We start from the raw sequence: 19139 nt of genomic DNA, 5'->3' as shown, positions 1-19139 counted from the left end.
CCTGTACCTGTTTGCTCATCTGCAAAATGATGTTTGGCTTTCCTATCTTCTAGTTTTTAACTTCATTTATTCAAAATGTTCACTGAATGTTAGGCAATGGAAAAGAGCACAATCCCGTTTTCTTTCAGGCATTCAATTTATCAAGGTAGATGTGAAAACCAAACATAATCTGAAGAAGCAACAAAGCTTTATACAAATGTAGGCCATATTGTGTGTACATGTGTGTGTGTTTAACAGAAAGCTCAGTTAGAATATAGTATGATGGCAAGAACTAAGCATTTGGAGTCAAACTGGCTATGTATAAATTCTGATACTGCAACCATGCTAAAGCTTCAATTTCCTCATATGGAAAATGGAATTATTACAACTACACTGGCTGTATTATTTCTAAGTCACATAATAGCTATGCCTAGGACTAAGAAGTATGTTTTCATAGTAACAGTGCAGTTCCTGGCACGTAGCACTGAAGCAGAGAGTACTGGATGCCTGTATAATATCCATCCTCCCTTTATCCTTACTGAGAAAACTCCTACTCTGCTAGATGCAACAAAGTACACAGATAAAATTCTCGCTTCACCAGACTCTCTGGCTGCTAGAAGTAGCCATATGACAATTTTTGTTAAAGAGAAGCCAGCCCAGCATTTTGGGGAAAGTGTCTACTTCTCTCTTTTTGCTTAGAATGCAGACCCAAGGCCTGAAGATGTAGGAGCCACCGTGTGGCAGTAAGGGACAAACAGGACAAACCCCAACATACTAAAGATGGCAAAGCACAAAGCCCCGTAGAGCCTGAGACCCTGACGGCTTTACTGAACTCTGCACACATCTTACACTGCCTACCTTCGATTTCTTGTTTTAGATATAATATAAATTCGTATCTGACCAAGGATCATGTAAGGCCTTGTAGGCAATATAAAGACTTTGGTTTTTACTCTGAGTGAAACAGGGTCGGGCTTAAGCAAATACGTGATATGCTATGACCTTCTGAATTAAGAGATGGGGTGGGGGGGAGCAGAAAAAAGCAAGGAAACCCATTCTATGAAGCTATATAGATGGTTATAAAGTAGTCTTAAATGAATCCTGCCTCCCTGGATTCACATTTTCATGTAGCCCCCACTTTCACACTGATTGAACACTAGCCTTTTGACTTACTCTGACAGTGTGATGGAAGTGATATTCTGATGACAGGCAGAGAGACACAAGCACAGGCTTCAAGAGGAGTCACAGCTTCTGTTTTCACTCTTGAAAACCCAAATATATTTAGAGAAGTCCAGACTATTCTGTTAGAGAGAGAGACTCTGGAAGATGAGAGTGACCATGTGGAGAGAGGCCATGTGGAAGAAAACCAAAGCACTCCAGCTGTTCCAGCCATTCCAGCTGAGGCACCAGACATGTGAGTGAGGCTACAGGGGACATTCCAGTCCAGCTTAGGCACCAGCTGAATGCAGCTGTATAAGTGAGCACAGGCAAAACCAACAGGAAAAAAACAAAACAAAACAAAAAAACCCACCTAGTATGCCCACAGAATCTTGAAAGGAGTTTGTTACACTGTAACAGATACGTGATTGAGGCCACTGCAATAATCCAGGCAAGAAATAATGATCACTTTAAGCAGTCTCTTCAATTATAAGTATCAATATTATTATTAATTTAATCCCAGTAGATAAAAAGTATAACAATCTAACATTGTTTTTATGTTAAATTTTTTTTCCTTTTTTTTCCCCACCTTATGCCCCCTGCCACAATTCAAGAAGGATGTAGGTAGAGACAACAATTCTCTTCTTTAAAAAATAAAACATAAAGTCATTACTTTTTAAAATAGACTTGCTTAGAAAAATTGTCTTACTTCCTTACCATTCCTGTGACAAAATTAAGCATAAGCTGCATGTAGGAGAGAGCAGTATCCAATTCTTATATTCAGTGACTGATTTAGGATTAGTCATGTGATTGAAGTAGGCCCATTCAGATGCCCTTTTCAAGGAAACTGATAAGGAAGTCCTTCTCCGGAGAACACTAGTTGCAAAAACAATAAAAATTTAAAGCTACTAATGAAGATAAATGCTTTTCTTTTCTTTTTCATAGATAGCCAGAAAACAAAGCTAACCCTTTGAGAGAAAAAGATCACTGAGGACAAAAGCGGAGCATCGAAATCCAATCATGTTTAAACATATTCCCATAGCCCTAAACTTTTTAGTCATAGTGCTAACCAATTCCCCTTTTGCTTAAGTTAGTTTGACTTAAGATTTCTCTCATTAAGGAGGGCACGTGTTGTGACGAGCACTGGGTGTTATACGCAACTAATGAATTGTTGAACACTACATCAAAAAACTAATGATGTACTATATGTTGGCTAACTCAACATAATAAAAAGATTTCTCTTATCAGAAATCAGAGTCCCAAATAATAAAATACACCTAGATTCCTGCTTTGAAACATGAAATTTTATCTAATTTAGTAATGATAACTCCAATTCCAGATCTATAGAGATGATTTTTTCCAATATCAAGATCAATATTCCTTGTAAGTATTTGTATACACTTCTACTTTAACCTCATTTTATACAACGAAACTGAACCTAATGGGTCAGATTTCTACTTTTCTTCCAAAGGAAGCTACTGGTCATTTTTGGTCTTATTTTGCATACTCTTCTCCCTTGAGTTTCTGGGAAATGTTTCTTATCTCACTCAAACCATGTGATTCTAGTGAGGTTGTCAATGTTTTTACATGATCCCATAATCCCTGGCAACAGTTGAATGATTTAATTATGGACATCTGACTAAAACCATAGTGTCCCACATCCTGGCCAAACATAACTGATTCATTCATCCCACAAATATTTACTGAATACCTATTATGCGTGCTAGACGCTGTAATGGATATTGGATCCACAGCGGTGAGGAAATAAAGGACACCTATATTGTATTATGACTATATAATGACAACTCCAACTCTAATCCATAATCTATATGTATCATTCTAACCTCCTTCACTTGCTTATCTATAAATTTCCTCCCAGTGAGAAACCTGGCTCCTACTCCTTGCCATCCACTTACTTAGGCAATGCCAGTATACACGCAGAGCAGGATCAGAACTGTTAACCCATATCCCCATCGGAAATAACTTTCTCAACTACAGTACAGTGCTTACGTGCACTTCCTTTTGCTTTTGCAGGTTCTCTTCATTTTCAAGTTACCTACATTAGCACCTTTTCCCACCACTCTCTTCAGTGAGGTTGTTTCATATATATGCGTAATACACTTTGATTCTCCTGTAACAGTTTGTATCCCTTTCTCAGCTCTCTGATAATGGCAGAGTGTACGTGTGTATTCTGCCATCAAGGAAGAGGAGCATAACCCCCCCAACTCCTTATATGTCAGTTGTGCATAATGACTTCTTTCCAAAGAGCAGAGTATGAAAAGAAGGAGGAAAAAAAAAATTGTAACTTTATAGTCAGGAGAAACCTGACAAACACTACCTCATCTGGGTAATCAAGGTCAATATCAACAGTGATAAGTCATGTTGATATTACGTACCCTTGATACAATATGATGAAAATAGTACTTTAACACTGTAGTTTACCTTCCAAAAACCTAGAACTCTGGTCTAATAAGGAAAAACACCAAATTCCAATAGAAGGGCATCTATAAAATATCTGACTGGTATTCCTCAAAATGTTAAGATCACTTAAAAAAAAAAAAGAATGAAAAGAAAAAGGAAAGTCTGAGAAACTGAAACACAGCCAAGAAGAGTCTATGGAGACGTGGCAACTAAATGTAATGTGGCATCCACGATGGGATGCTGGAGCAGGAAAATGAGAACTATAGAAATCTGAGTAAAGTGTGGACTTTAGTTTCTAATAAAACTCATTAACTGTAACAAATGTACCATATTTATGCATGATGTTAAAAAGGGGGGAAAATGAGTCTGGGGTATGTGGGAACTCTCTATTGTCTTCTCAGTTTTTTCTATAAATTTAAAACTATCCTAAATATGTTAAGTACTTTTTCTTAAAAAAAAAAAAAGGATCCTTACAATCAAGGAGCTTGTATCTAGAGAAAAGACACACATTCAACAAGTAAATCAGAATTAAAAATTGGGACAACTGCAATGAAAGAACATGACATAACAATGAAAAACCCACCTATAATTTGATTAAAACATTGAGGAAAGCCTCCCTAAGACTCTCTGAGGAAGCAAATTTTATTCTGAGACCTAAGAGATGATTAAGAGTTAGCCAAATAAAGTGAAAGAAAGAAATGTCCCTGCTTGAGAAACTAAAACAAAAATCAGACTTGTCAAATTTCTGGTTCTGGACAAGATGGAACAAGTTCATTTCTTTCTAGTCCTGCCTGATAACTATAACTAAACACTCTGGAAATAAAACAGCAGACAATCATAAGACTCTGAGAGGCAAAAAAAGGGCAAACCAGTTAGAAACTTTGGGTCTTGCGGAACAGAAGGTGGTAAATTCTCTGGACTTTCTTTTTATCACAACTTATCCACACTGGGTAGCAGACAAAACAAACCTTCAAAGCCAAAGTTAAAAAAAAAAAAAAAAGTAATTCAAAGTCTGCTCTCTCTCTAGTAGTGAAAAGAGAACAGCCCAGCAGGACAGAAACCTTTTTGACAATACCCACCCTATCCCAGCCAAACACTATGGATGGCCCCCCGATCTGGAGAGTCTGGACTTCTGCACTGGTAGCAGCAGATAGAATGGCAAGAGCTAAGTACCCTGAGGTGGTGCTCTCCTTCCCTGTTAGTATGGTGCCCATCGAGCTGAAGTGAGTATACTGAAGGGTATAGCAAGGTCCAGAATGGGGGTCCTCTCACCCATCCAGGAAAAGACATCAACAGAGACCAGACCAAGTAGGGTGTGTGGTCTGCTTCCCCCGAAGGGCAGCCTAAGTAGAGACTAAGAACAAGCGTACTCTTACTCAACAAAAGTAGGTAAATCAGGATGATGCTCCCTTCCTTCACCAATGTGATATCAGCAGAGACCTGCCCCAATGTCCAGTAACAGAAGATGAAACAAGGTGAAACTCCCATCTCCCACTTGCATCAGACAATGAAAAGGATTCTGGGCTTTTGCCCCTCATCTAACAGTAGCAGGTTGTCTGAGACAACAATCGCCTCCTCCAGTGGTGTGCTGCCAATGAAGACCAAGTGGGGACCAAGTCAAGAATTCCACTCCTATCTAGCAGGAACAGGAAGTCCTGCTCACTACCCCCAAGAGAGTGGAGTAAAAGGAAAAAGACCTTGAAGGAGAGAGCTGGAGAAAAGAATTAATTAAACCTGCATAAGAAGTCCTACATAGAACCATGACATGGCAGAACCAATCCACAGATCAAGCTGACCAGAATTCATATGCAAAAAGGTTTGAGAAAATGAACTACACCATAAAATCTAACCTTTTGGAATAGCTTTCAAGTAGTACACAAAGCAAACAGAATAGTACTGTGAGGGCTCTGGAAAGGAAATGATCATTGGAACTATATCCCACAAAACCAGGCCAGAATCTATGTGCTAAATCTTAACAGAGTACTTGCTAAAATAGAAGATTTAAATAGGATACAAGGTCTCATAACGTAACAGTCAAAATGTCCAGGGTAACAATAAAAAGAAAAAAAAACCCCACTCACCCAAGAACCAGGAAAATGACAACCTGAATGGGAAAAGATAGTCAATATATGCCAAAAAGAAGATAAATCACACGTTGAAATGACAGGATTTTAAAGCGTCATCGTTAAAAATGCTTCAACAAGTGAAAAAATGAAAAAAATGAATAGAAAAGCTCAGCAAATAAGAGAAGACAGAAAAACAGAATCAAATTAATTATAAACTGAAAAACATAATTAAAATAAAAGGCTCACTGGATGGGCTCAATAGTAGATTGAAGATAACAGAGGACAAACTCATTAAACTTGAAGACAATCTGAACAACAGAAAGGAAATAGATTGAAAAAAACAAAGCACAAAAATATGTCGGACAAAAGAGCTAACATTTGTGTTATTGGAGTCCCAAAAGGAGAAGAGGAGTGTGTATCTGAAAAAATATTGCGGGGGGGGGGAGGGGGAAGGCTAACTTCTAAAATTTGCCAAAAGGCATAAATCTATAGATTCAAGAAACTGAGCAAACTCCAGAAAGGATAACCCTAAGAACATTCAAATAAAGCCAAGATATATCAAATCAAATTTATGAAAACTATACACAAAGAACCATTTTTGAAAGCATCTAGAGAGAAATGATGCATTTCTCAACGGAAACCATAACAATTTAAACGCTCAAAGAACAGAACTGTCAACCTCAAATTTTATACCCAGTGAAAATATTAATCAGGAATTAAAGGGAAACAAAGACATTCTCAAAGAAAACTAAGAGAAATTGTCAGCAGCAGTCTCATTCTTAAAGAATGGCTAAAAGAAGTTCCCCAAACTTAAATGATAACTGAGGGAGGTTTATAACTTCAGAAAGAAAGAAGTCAAAATGAATAAAAATACAGCTAAATGTAACAGACTATCATTCTCCTTATGAGTTTTTATATGCTCAGTGTAGAAGAAAACAAGAAAGATTTTAAAATAGGTAAAGGGACCTAAGTAGAAGAGTCTATATTCACTCAAAGTGGTAAAATGTCAATACCAATAGTATCTAAAATAATTTGCACATGCATAAATGTAATAATCAAAGGAACCACTCTAAAAAAAACTGGTGATATGCTCAAAAACACTATAAAATAAAAATGGTATTCTAAAATATGTTCAGGTAGACTACAGGTAGGCAACAAAAGGGAAAGAGGAAGAAACAGAAGGAACAAACAGAAAACTAATAGTGATCTAGTAGACCTAAGCTCTTACATATCAATAATTACTGTAAGTGTAAATGGTCTAAATACAAAAATTCAGAACAGAGATTGGCATAATGGATTAAAAAGTACAACCTAGCTAGAGGCTATTTATAAGACCCTATCTTTGATTATCATGGCATAAGCAGATTGGATGAAAAGGATATGCTATATAAACAATCAAAATAAGAGCAGCAGTGGCTACATTATCAGGAGAAGCAGACTTCAAAGCAATGAAAATTATCAGGGCACGATATGTTCATTACAAAATGATTAAATGATCTATCCACCAAAAAGACACAGTAATCCTAAATGTGGAAACAACAAAAATTCAAAATATAAGAAACAAAAGCTGATAGAACCCAGAGGAAAAATAGAAAAATATAAAACTGTAATTGAGGACTTCAACACTCTTGTCTCAGCAAAACAGAACTACAAGATTGAAAACCAGCAAGAAGAACTGAAGAACTAAACACCATCAAAAAGAAATTTTAAATTTTTATTTATAAACTACTCCACCTAACAAGAACAAAATACATATTCTTTTCAAGTGCTCATGGAACATTCATCACGACAGACCAGAAACTGAGTCATAAAACATACCTAAATCAATTTAAAAGAATTTAAACAGGGGCGCCTGGGTGGCTCAGTTGTTAAGAGTTTGCCTTCGGCTCAGGTCATGATCCCCGGGATAGAGCCCTGCATCGGGCTCCCTGCTCAGCGGGGAACCTGCTTCTCCCTCTCCCTCTGCCTGCTGCTCCCCCTGCTTGTGCTCTCTCTCTCGGTCAAATAAATAAATAAAATCTTAAAAAAAAAAAGAATTTAAACATAAACAGCATGTCACCAACCATAAAAGAATCAAGCTAGTCAACAACAGAAAGTAAAAAAATTTCCAAACACTCAGAAACTAAAAACACACTTCTAAATAACCTATAATTCAAAGGAGAAGTCTCCAAAGAAATTTTTAAAAATACAAAGAAAACTGAATAAAAATTAAAATACAATGTAACAAATGTGTGGGATGTAGCTAAACTCCCACCTCAAGAAATAGAAAAAGGGCAAAATAAACGAAAAGCAGATAAAAGAAGGAAACAGAATAAAGAGCAGAAACCACAATGAAATTTAAAATAAAAAAATCAATAAAACAAAAATTGAAAAAGATCAATTGATAAACCTCAAGTAAGACTGACAAAGATCTAAAAGACACAAAATACAGTATCAGAAATAAAACACTGGATGTGACTATAAATATTACAGTCATTAAAAGAATAAGAAAACACTAAAAACAAATCTACACATACAAATCAACAACTTAGATGAAATGAACCAACTCTTTGAAAAAGACAAACCACCAAAACTCACCCAATATGAAATACGTAATATGAACAGTCCTATAACTGTTAGACAATCTTCTACAGAAAATATGAGGGAATACTTCTCAACTCCTTTTATAAGGTCAATGTTACTCTGATAAAATAAATGAACACAAAAACCAAATTTTCCCATGAATTTAGATGTAAAAATCCTCAAAAAAAAAAAGCAAACTGAATCCAGTAATGAAAAAAATTATACATTATGAACCCAGTAAGAATTTATTTCATTTATGCAAGACTGGTTCATATTAAAAAATCCATCAATCTAATCCACCACGTCAAAAGAAAAAAGATGAAAAAATCACATAATCATACCTACTGATGAAGAAAAGCATTTGACAAAATGTAACAGGCATTCATAATTAAAAACTTTCAGTAAACTAACTAGGAATAAAGGAGAACTTTCTAAACTTGAGAGATTCTACAAATACAGCTAGCATATGTAATAGTGAAAGACTAATAAGTGCTTTTCCCTAAGATCAGGACCAGGATAAGGACATACGCTCTCAGCGATGCTATTCAATACAGTAATGGGAAGTCTAACCATTTCAATAAGACCAAAGGGCATACAGACTGGAAAGGAAGAAGCAAAACTCTCCCTATTAGCAGATTAAATGGTCATCTACATAAAAAAAAAATTCCAAGAAATTTACCAGAAACTACTAGAATAAAGTAGTTCAGCAATATTACAGGTTACAAGAACACTCCAAACATCAGTCATACTTCAAAAAAAAAAAAAAAATCATTCATACTTCTGTGGACTCACAATGACCATGTGGACACCAAAGTTAAAAACACAGTACCATTTATGATCACTGCCCCAATGCTCCTGTGAGGTGATCCTCAGTATCCATGCCCGTTTCCTATCACATCCTTACTTTGTCTTCCCTGCTTGACAGCAAGAGAAACTCTCTAAGAGCAGGTGTTGTATCTGTCTTGTTTACAACTGTGTCCCCAGCACTGTGTCTGACACATCATAGCTGATCAGTAAATATTTTTGAGGACATTAAAAAAAAAATGTGCTTCAAGTTCCATAGCTAGAATAACAATTCCCCCACATCCAAACCCAAAACTCCACCCCTCTCCAATAAAAAAAGTGCTTTCTTTCAGGCAAAAAGAAAAAGAAGTATTGGGAATACAAACAACTAGAGTTAGAAATCAAGATAATCCTTACATTTTATAATATGGAAAGGGCTTTCAGTCACAAGTTTTCTTTTCAATTAAGTCACAAGCATGTTCAAGCACAAAAAAATTATACAGTAAGCAAAATATGAGTTGTTAGTAATGGTCCTTTTAATGACTACTTAATTTTCCTGTTGTTTTATCTTCACATTCCACATTCTTAGACCCTTATATGCTTAAAACAGAAAACACTTTATCTTGTCAGTATTCTAAACCAAAGGGCTCGTTATCAAGTGACAGGTACTAGAACTACCAATAACTCTAGGAGCATCTAATCACCATTCCACTGATCAAGTTTATCAATTTTCCCCTAGTAGTGGTTCTTAAACTTTTCTGTGTATGTGGAGTTGGGGTAAGGGGTGGGGGCACAGATTACAAATCTACTCTGAGATCCTGATGAAAGCAATGGACTCTTAGAATATTCTATGTGTGCAACAAATAGGCACAAAAACAGAGTGGGAGGAGGTTTCAGAGGGTTCACAGATTCCCTAAGTCCATCCAAGCACCCAAAGTTCAGAACCCATGTAGGTCAAGCCTGTTGTCAACTAGTTACCTTCTAGCTATCAGCTATTTCTTAGGAGCCTAATATGCAAAAAAGACTTTTTAGGAAATATACTGTATTCACAAAAAAGCATACAATAAGACCTTGATTAATTAATTTGCTGGAATACAAATTTAACTTCCTTTATACAAAATTAACCATGTTAAAAATTTAAGCAGAGCTCGATGATCAGAGAAATAAATCCTCCTCAGTATGCCTAGTTACTATTTGTTTGCACACTTCTGAAGGTAAAGCAGGGGATCTTCTTCATTCTGAACCTCCTCCATTCCTGAACTTCCCAGGAGATAAAACATACAAGCTCTGTTTTGCGTCCATGGTCCTAACAATGTAAGAAATAAGAATAATAATCTCACACTCATTAGTGATCATTATATTTTAACTGAGACTCTTAAAATCAACAAGTAAAAAAAAAATTAAGCGCTACTTCTACATTTTATTTTTCTTTCATCTCTAAATATGAACTAAAAGTCATTTCCTCTAGCCGGAACTTCTCAATAGGGGCTTTATCACTACCCAGGGCATTTTGGAAAAATGTGGAAATTCTGGTTGTGAGATGGAGGTAGACAGGTGGCGAAGTTACTCAGGCAGAGGCAGAAAACTGTGACAGAAAGCAAAGGTTCTAATAAAATAATGAAACCTACAAGTATATCAGAACAATTAAGAACAAAGGTTTAGGGGCGCCTGGGTGGCTCAGTTGGTTAAGTGACTGCCTTCGGCTCAGGTCATGATCCTGGAGTCCTGGGATCGAGTCCCACATCGGGCTCCCTGCTCAGTGGGGAGTCTGCTTCTCCCTCTGACCCTCTTCCCTCTCGTGCTCTCTCTCATTCTCTCTCTCTCAAATAAATAAAATCTTTAAAAAAAAAAAAGAACAAAGGTTTATGTCTCAAAGGACTAAAGTGATTAAATTAGTAAAATACCAAAATCTTTGTCACAGTTATCTGTCATTTATCAGTTATTCAATCACCAGGAGAGCCAACATTATTACCATTATCACTAAATACAGCCAGAAAATGGGGAAGGGATAGTAGGACATCAAAATGGAGAAAAGATGGGACCAAAATTAATTTTTTGTGTGTCACATTTAATTTAGAACAGATGTGGGGGCGCCTGGGTGGGTCAGTCGTTAAGCGTCTGCCTTGGGCTCAGGTCATGATCCCAGGGTCCTGGGATTGAGCCCTACATCGGGCTCCCTGCTCGGCGGAGAGCCTGCTTCTCCCTCTCCCGCTCCCCCTGCTTGTGTTCCCTCTCTCACTGTCACTCTGTCAAATAAAAAAAAAAATAATAATTTAGAACAGATGTGATACATCCCAAACATCCAATGTCCTAAAGTGTTACATATTTTTAAAATAATAAAGACAAAATAGATAACATAGTAGCATATCTATTTCAAGCATAAGAGTAAGAATTGGGGGGCTTCAATAAAGAGATATTAAAGAAACAGTTAAAAAGGAAAAGCCCAGAGATGCTTTTGTTGTTGTCTGTAAGCATACAAAGAAGGCAACCAAACTAAGATTATAAACAGATAGACAGATGAATGGATGGACAGACAGAGAGGAGGGAAGGAAGGGAGAGAAGAGGAAGGAAGGAGGAAATCAAACTTGAGACTCTCATTAAATGTTTTATTTTACTGATCAGGTTGAAGAAATAGAAAGCAAGTTGTCATTTACTCAGAGTTGAACTATACAGACAATAGAACAGGATATCCCTGTGTAAGTAAAACTAATTAGTTAAGTGCAAGATAAGTAACAGCTAGTTACAAATAGAAACAATGAAAGAGCCAAGTGACTTGGCTAAAACAAATTAAAAATTAGTGAGCGATAAAGTATTATACTGGTAATTAGATAGGAATGTGGTGTATGAAACTTGAGTGCAACCTTCCAATTGTCCTTCATATTTGTTTTCATGTCCACTGATGACACGAGGTACAGTATTTATAATTACCATGAGGGTGAATCTCAGAGCTAGAGATTTCATCGAAAAATAATTTCTGGTGTAGAAATGATAAATACTAGATTTATTATAGTAGTTGGGGGCGGAGGGAAAGAAGTGCTAGATAGGTACCCTCATTCAATTGCAATGGTAATGTTTATTTCTTTAGCTGAGTGAAGATAAGTGTTTTGTTTTATTATTCTCTATGCATCTTTTAGTATGTCTATAATATTTTTAACAAAACAAGGAATAATAGAAACAATAAAGAAAAAGAGATATATCTAATAAAGATAACTGGATTCCATTACTGTGGAAGTAGTTACAGAATCTGTAGAATTCCCAGCAGAAGGACATCTAAAGTAGGATAATCCTCTGTCTGGATTTCAACACTACAGGTACAGGTAATGGCCTCTCAACCTCTTAAAGTTGTTCTACTCTGAGAATACACTTTCTTGAAAACATGTTAAGAATGTTCAGTAAATTGGTGCAACCACTGTGGAAAAAAAGTATGGAGGTTCCTTAAAAAATTAAAAGAGAAATACTACATGACCCAGTAATTCCACTATTGGGCATTTACCTGAAGAAAACAAAAACCCTAAATCAAAAAGATGCATGCATCCTTGTGTTTATTATAGCATTATTTATAAATAGCCAAGATATGGTAACAACCCAAATGTTCAGCAACAGACAAATGAATAAAGATGTTTTACACACACACACACAAACACACACACGCACACACAGAGGAATATTACTCAGCCCTCAGCCATAGAAAAGAATGAAATCTTGCCATTTGTGACAACATGGATGGACCTAAATGGTATTATGATGAGTGAAATAAGTCAGGCAGAGAAAGACAAATGCCGTATGATTTCAACTTTATGTGGAATCTAAAAAACAAATGAACAAGCAAACAAACAAAAGAACACTCTTAAATACAAAGAACAAACTGGTGCTTGCCAGAGGGGAGGCCAGTGGGAGGATAAACAAAATAAAGGGAATTAAGAGAAAAACTTCCACTTATAAAATAAATGTCACAGAGATGAAGACTACAGCATAGGAAATATAGTCAGTAACACTGTAATAAAGTTGTAGGGTGACAGATGGTAATTACACATCATGTGAACACTGAGTAATGTACAGAATTGTTGAATCAATAAGTTATACACCTGAAACATAACACTATGTCAATTTTAATTCAATAATAATTAAAAAAAGAATTTTCAAATTGAAATGCCATGTTACCAGGTATACTTCGATATGTAAGAAATATTAAGTGTATTTAAATTTATGCCCAATATAATATATAAGCTTCTTTTATAATTCCTAAAAATGAAGTCTCCTATTACTTAAATTCTTGGCAATATCTCATTCATTTTTTCTCTTATTGTAAAGCTGGCGTCCACAAATATTAATATATCAGAATAAAACAAAATGGCACAAATATATTAAGGGTCAAGTGAAATTCGCTCAAGGGTCAAGTGAAAACTGCCCAATCCTTAAGCGGATTCTGACTTAACCTTATTTTAAAATACTTTATATTTCATGGTATATCATGTTAACATAATGTTTTTAATAATTTATAACAAACTCTGAAGGAATTACACATCTGAAGGAATCCCACACACTACATTCTTAACAATTCAGAATATGGTGTGCCTAGTTCTCTTGACAAATTTTATAGTAGTATAATAATAATTATATCACCATAAAATAATTATATCACCAATATAATAATCATAATTGCAAGCACATTTCTCCTACAAGTCATATTCTATGAGGTGCTACAAAAACATAAATGGGAAGGGATGGGAGTAGCCTATAACAGCCTGATCAGATACAAAGGATAATTCAGCTTTGGGCTGAATTGGTATAGATACTCTGGTACAGATACTCAAAACTGGTAACTATACTCTGGCATAAATACTCAGCTTTTGGCAGAACTGGTATAGATACTCTGATCTATCGTCTGTCCTATACCTTAGCACACAGTTTGCTTTTAAAAATTATTTCATTCAGGGGCACCTGAGTGGCTCAGTCAGTTAAGCATCTGCCTTCAGCTCAGGTCCTGATCTTGGGGTCCTGGGATCGAGCCACGCATTTTGCCGACTCCTTGCTCAGTGAGGAGTCTGCTTCTCCCTTTCCCTCTGTCCCTCCCCACCTCTCCCCCTATCTCAAATAAATAAAATCTTTAAAAAAATAATTTCATTCAGCAACAATTTATTAAATATCTACTATGTCTGAAGTCCTACTCTAGACACTGATGATACAAAGATACCAAGCCATGCTTCATATAAGTTGGATCTAAGTTCACAGAAATATATCTACTTTAATTTATTTAAAAACTATAATTATCTTGAAAATGTGATTTTTAAGCTCATAAAATCACTAAAATATATATGTAAAACAGAAATAATTTTTAAGCCAATAATGTGTCACAAAAGTTTATTTATCTTAATGAAATTAGGAAGCTAAGTCTTCATAAGGGAAAAAAGTAGATTAAAAATGATTTTTCCACATTGTTTCCATTTCTCTTACCAAGCCTACACATATATAAATATACCAAGTATAATAATTTTATTTTATTTATTTTTTAAAAGATTTTATTTGACAGAGAGAGAGACAGCCAGAGAGGGAACACAAGCAGGGGGAGTGGGAGAGGGAGAAGCAGGCTTCCCACAAAGAAGGGAGCCCAACGCAGGCTCGATCCCAGGACCCTGGGATCATGACCTGAGCCCAAGGCAGATGCTTAACGACTAAGCCACCCAGGTACCCCAAGTATAATAATTTTAAAAACCAACAAACTCATACATATGTTTATATTAGAACTGTAGAGGGCAATGAAAGAAAATTACATAAAATACAGTTCTTTCCTCCTCAAATTCTGACTAACAAAATTTAAACCTCAAACCTCATATTACTCCCAGTTTTGAAACTTGCGGAGATTCATCTCTCTACTTACCCAGCAAATATAAATGATCACATTTCTATCTGCAATTGTAAAGTATCTTTCAAGCACTCTAAAAGCACTCCAAATATATATTCCTTTTATTAAAATGCATTGTGTATCTAAAGCAGTAACTTAAATACCTATGGTTTAATTACTTCATTAATATGGAAATCACTTTTTCAGCCCAATCATATCTCACATTTCCTATTACTATTGGTAAAAATGATATCTCTATCAAAAATAGAATTGAAAAATCTCTATTTTAAAAGACATGATGTACAAATCTCAGGCTCTCACATGCTTCCAATACATAAAAATGTTTCACAACCAAAAATACCTAGAATGATCAAAAAAAGGTGGGATATTAAAGGCAACAGAGAAAGAAAGAATGATTATGACGAAGAAGTCCTAAATTCTAATCATGGTTCTGTCACTAGTTTGCTATAAGACCCATAGCAAATTCTTAAACTGTTTCAATTGTTTCTTTTCCAAAACAGTAACTGGTTCTAATTTTAATCAAAATTTATATGACGTCCATTCTGAATCCTATAAACAACTTTTGTTTTAATGATGATCTGGGATTATAGGCTTCCTTTTTCCCTTCATTATCCTGGTTCAGCAGAGTTCTTAATATCCATGGGCCCTTAGGAGACCCAACATCCTTGTATAATTATTTAACGTCTATCTTCCTCTCCATATTTTAAGTTCCATAAGAGAGGGAAGTATAGTTGGTCACTTTTAAATATTTTGATCATTATTATATTACCAAGGCTTGGAATAATGCTTTGAATATAGAAGGTAGTCAGTAAATATTTGTTGAATGAATGGGGAAAAAATGGCTGCTCAAAGCTGACATACTGAGTGAGAAGTAATATCTGACTGAAAAAGAAGAAAAAAAAATACTAACCACTAAGGCCATTTGGTACAGAAATAAGAGGTACTGCATACCTCAAGAAAAAGTCCAATTTTCTATGTACATTATATAAGTCAGGGAGCAAAACATGACATATACTATATAAATATAATTTCCGAAAACAGTGTTAAAAAAATCAAAGTTTTAGATTTAAAGGATTGAGACTAATTTATTTGGAAAATATACTACATTCCTCATTAATGAGGCATTATAATATGAACCAATATTTAATAAAACTACATGTTAATCACGTTAGAATTGGTAATTTTGAAGTATGACTTATTACTGTATCATAATACATCAGCTCACATATTCCAAAATGAAGAACCAACTTTTTCACTGGTATAAGCAGTACTGCAAAGGAAGATAAATAGCCACATAAGACTTTGAACTATCTTATTCTTTATTACCAAGTGGAACAAAGTTTCTAAAATGACTTATTCCATTATGGGTGAGGTTAGGTAACAAAAACCTACAGAGAAGCAGTAATACCCATAACTAGTTTCCTTATTTCTATTCACATTAACAAAAGAACTACAGGTTAGACAGGTTGTACCACAAAAACCATAGTTAGAGGATAACAGGTAGGCTACCACTGCAGATATATGGGATGTCACTAAGGCATTATGTATTAAGGAAACACTTAATAATGAACCATTTGAGTCCCCCCACCCCCAGGATGGCAATCAGCATTAGTGTTAAGTCATGTTACTGAATATAACCAAATGACAATCAGTTTTGTTCCTATACACTACTTAATACTGTTTAATAAATTGGCCTTCCTTCAAATACACAAAATAAGTAAAAAATGCATCAAAAGGAAAATTTAATGGGGTGCCTCGGTGGCTCAGTCAGTTAAGCATCCTACTCTTGATCTCAGCTCAGGTCTTGATCTCAGGGTCATGAGTTCAAGCCCCATTGGGCTCCATGCTGGGTGTGGAGCCTACTTTAAAAAAAAAAAAAGGGAAAATATATGAAAAATTATAGACCCAGGTACCCTACTAATTCAAATATGAATTATACAGGGATTATTTCTGCCATTATCTAGAGCACTCTGGTTTAAGGAAATGTGAAATATTAGAGTTGCTTTCCCTCAATATTTTGATTAGAACAGGACCAGGTAATTAACACAAAAGAATTCAGAACGGGCAATAGGGATTATCTTAGCAACTGAATTTAGTTTCTAGAGCTCCACTGTCAGTTCAGTAGTCACTAACCACTTGTGGCTATGTATATTTAATTAAACTAAAAAGTCAATTCCTCAGCTGTACTAGCCACAATTTTATGTGGCTAGCGCCTACCATATTAAACAGTTACCAAAAGGATATATAACATTTTTCTTTTTTTTTAAATTGAAGTGTTGTTGACATATAAGATTAGTTTCAGGTGTACAACACAGTGCTTCAATGTTTACACACATTAAGAAATGACTGCCACCGTAAGTCTACAAGCATATATGTATACTTACATATTTACACATACACATATATGATTTCTATCATGCTAGGAAGTTTTAATGAACAATGTGTTCTAAAGGGTAGAGGCCAGGTTCAATGTTGTTCTGTATAAACTATAGTTCTTAATATAGTACCCGAATACGGTAGGCACTTCAGAATTTGATTTAAGACAAATCACTATAGTGGCAGAAATGATCCTACAAACATGTCTTGTTTGGTTAATAGTCTTTTAAGAACTGGAACAAATATTTTAAAATTCAGAACTTGTCTCTAAAAAAGGCAGTAAGAGCCCAAACCAAAACAAATCACCACAGCAGAGAAGTGGTTGACACCAGCTGCTTCTATAATGGCTTACCTGTGCAGAGAGTCATTGCCAATCCCACTATGTATGTATGTCCCTTACACTCACCTGCTTAATTTTTTTAATTTTTTTTAAAGATTTTATTTATCTTACAGAGAAAGAGAGAGCGAGAGAGGGAACACAAGCAGGGAGAGTGGGAGAGGGAGAAGCAGCCCTCCCGCCGAACAGGAAGCCCAATGCGGGGCTCGATCCCAGGACCCTGGGATCATGACCTGAGCCGAAGGCAGACGCTTAAGGACTGAGCCACCCAGCGCCCCATGCTTCACTAATTTATTACTTGCCTAGACCCTGAAGGCATATTAGCTGTGACCTCTGCTCTATATAGTCTATGGACATTCAAAAATTATTTTTTCTAAGTAGTAAGAAAGATTAATTTTGGTAAGTTTTCTAAAGCTGTAGATGGTGTTACTTAAAATTGTCTGGCTCCATTTTGATATACAATCCTTTCAACAATGCAAGCCCTTAACTACTCTTTTTATACAAATGAAAAATTCTGAACAAGAAATTTTCATTTGATATCTAGTTGGCAATCATAAGACTACCTAGATCATAAGAACTGATCACATTCAGGAAGACTTTCTCAAAGACACATCTTTTTTTTTTAAGATTTTATTTATTATAAATATAAATTTATTTGAGAGAGAGAGAGCAAGAGAGAGAGAGCCCGAGTGGGGTGAGGGGTAGAGGCAGAAGCAGGCTCTCCGCTGAGCAGGGAGCTCAATGCAGGGCTCGATCCTGGGACTCCAGGATCATGACCTGAGCCAAAGGCAGACGCTTAAATGACTGAGCCACTCAGGCGTCCTCAAAGACACATCTTAATAATACAACTTTTGAAATTAATAAAAAAAGTTTCTCTGGGAACTACGGAAATGAAAAAAAATGTTTGTTTTAACTTCACAATACTACCACAATTCATTTACTCATATTTGATTCCAATAGCAGGTATACAATAGGCATTCCAATTGACCGAATTAATACATTATATCCTTGCCTACATACTAAAAAAAACTTGCTGCAAGTGTCATCAGATAAAAACAAAATGTTAGTATTCAAATAGTGAACTGTGAAATTCTGGTTTGGTAACTTTTCCTAAACTCATTGTTTGTTATTTGTTTCTGCTATTTGTATAAAAGAATATCTACAGTCAGATAACAATTTCCCTTTCATTTAAATCTATCTTACTCTCTTGGTTATTGAAGGGTTTTTTTATGGTATCTACTGACACTAGATTTAAGAAATTACCTACTTCCTCAGCTTCAGCCACTTATTATACCAACTCTTTAATTGTAACTGTTGTAAGCCAAATTACTAACAGAAAAACAAAAGTTTCTGTTTTCAAAAGAGCTGAAGTATGAATTGGTATCCTCCCTTAGCTCAACTCCAGTAATTAAGCCTAAAAAGATACCTATTTCAGAGTTATCAGTACCACTCCTTTCTTTCCACAAGATCAGAACAAACAGCCTAATTTTTTATTCCTTAGTATTAGTTCTAATTGAAAATGTTTTTAGGGTGCCTGGGTGGCTCAGTTGGTTAAGCAACTGCCTTTGGCTCAGGTCATGATCCTGGAGTCCTGGGA

The 19139-nt window shown here is 35.6% G+C and overlaps 1 protein-coding gene across 1 annotated transcript in view; it reads right to left on the bottom strand.

Moving 5' to 3' along the window:
- Nucleotides 1-19139, bottom strand: part of PKN2 (protein kinase N2) — a 137785-nt gene that overhangs the window by 97857 nt on the left and 20789 nt on the right. The gene's annotated exons all lie outside the window — the stretch shown is intronic.

This window comes from Zalophus californianus, chromosome 4 (genome assembly GCF_009762305.2).
Source record: "Zalophus californianus isolate mZalCal1 chromosome 4, mZalCal1.pri.v2, whole genome shotgun sequence".
Lineage (NCBI taxonomy): Eukaryota > Metazoa > Chordata > Mammalia > Carnivora > Otariidae > Zalophus > Zalophus californianus.
Note: the sequence above shows the minus strand (reverse complement) of the source record. Positions and strands in the feature narration are given on the sequence as shown.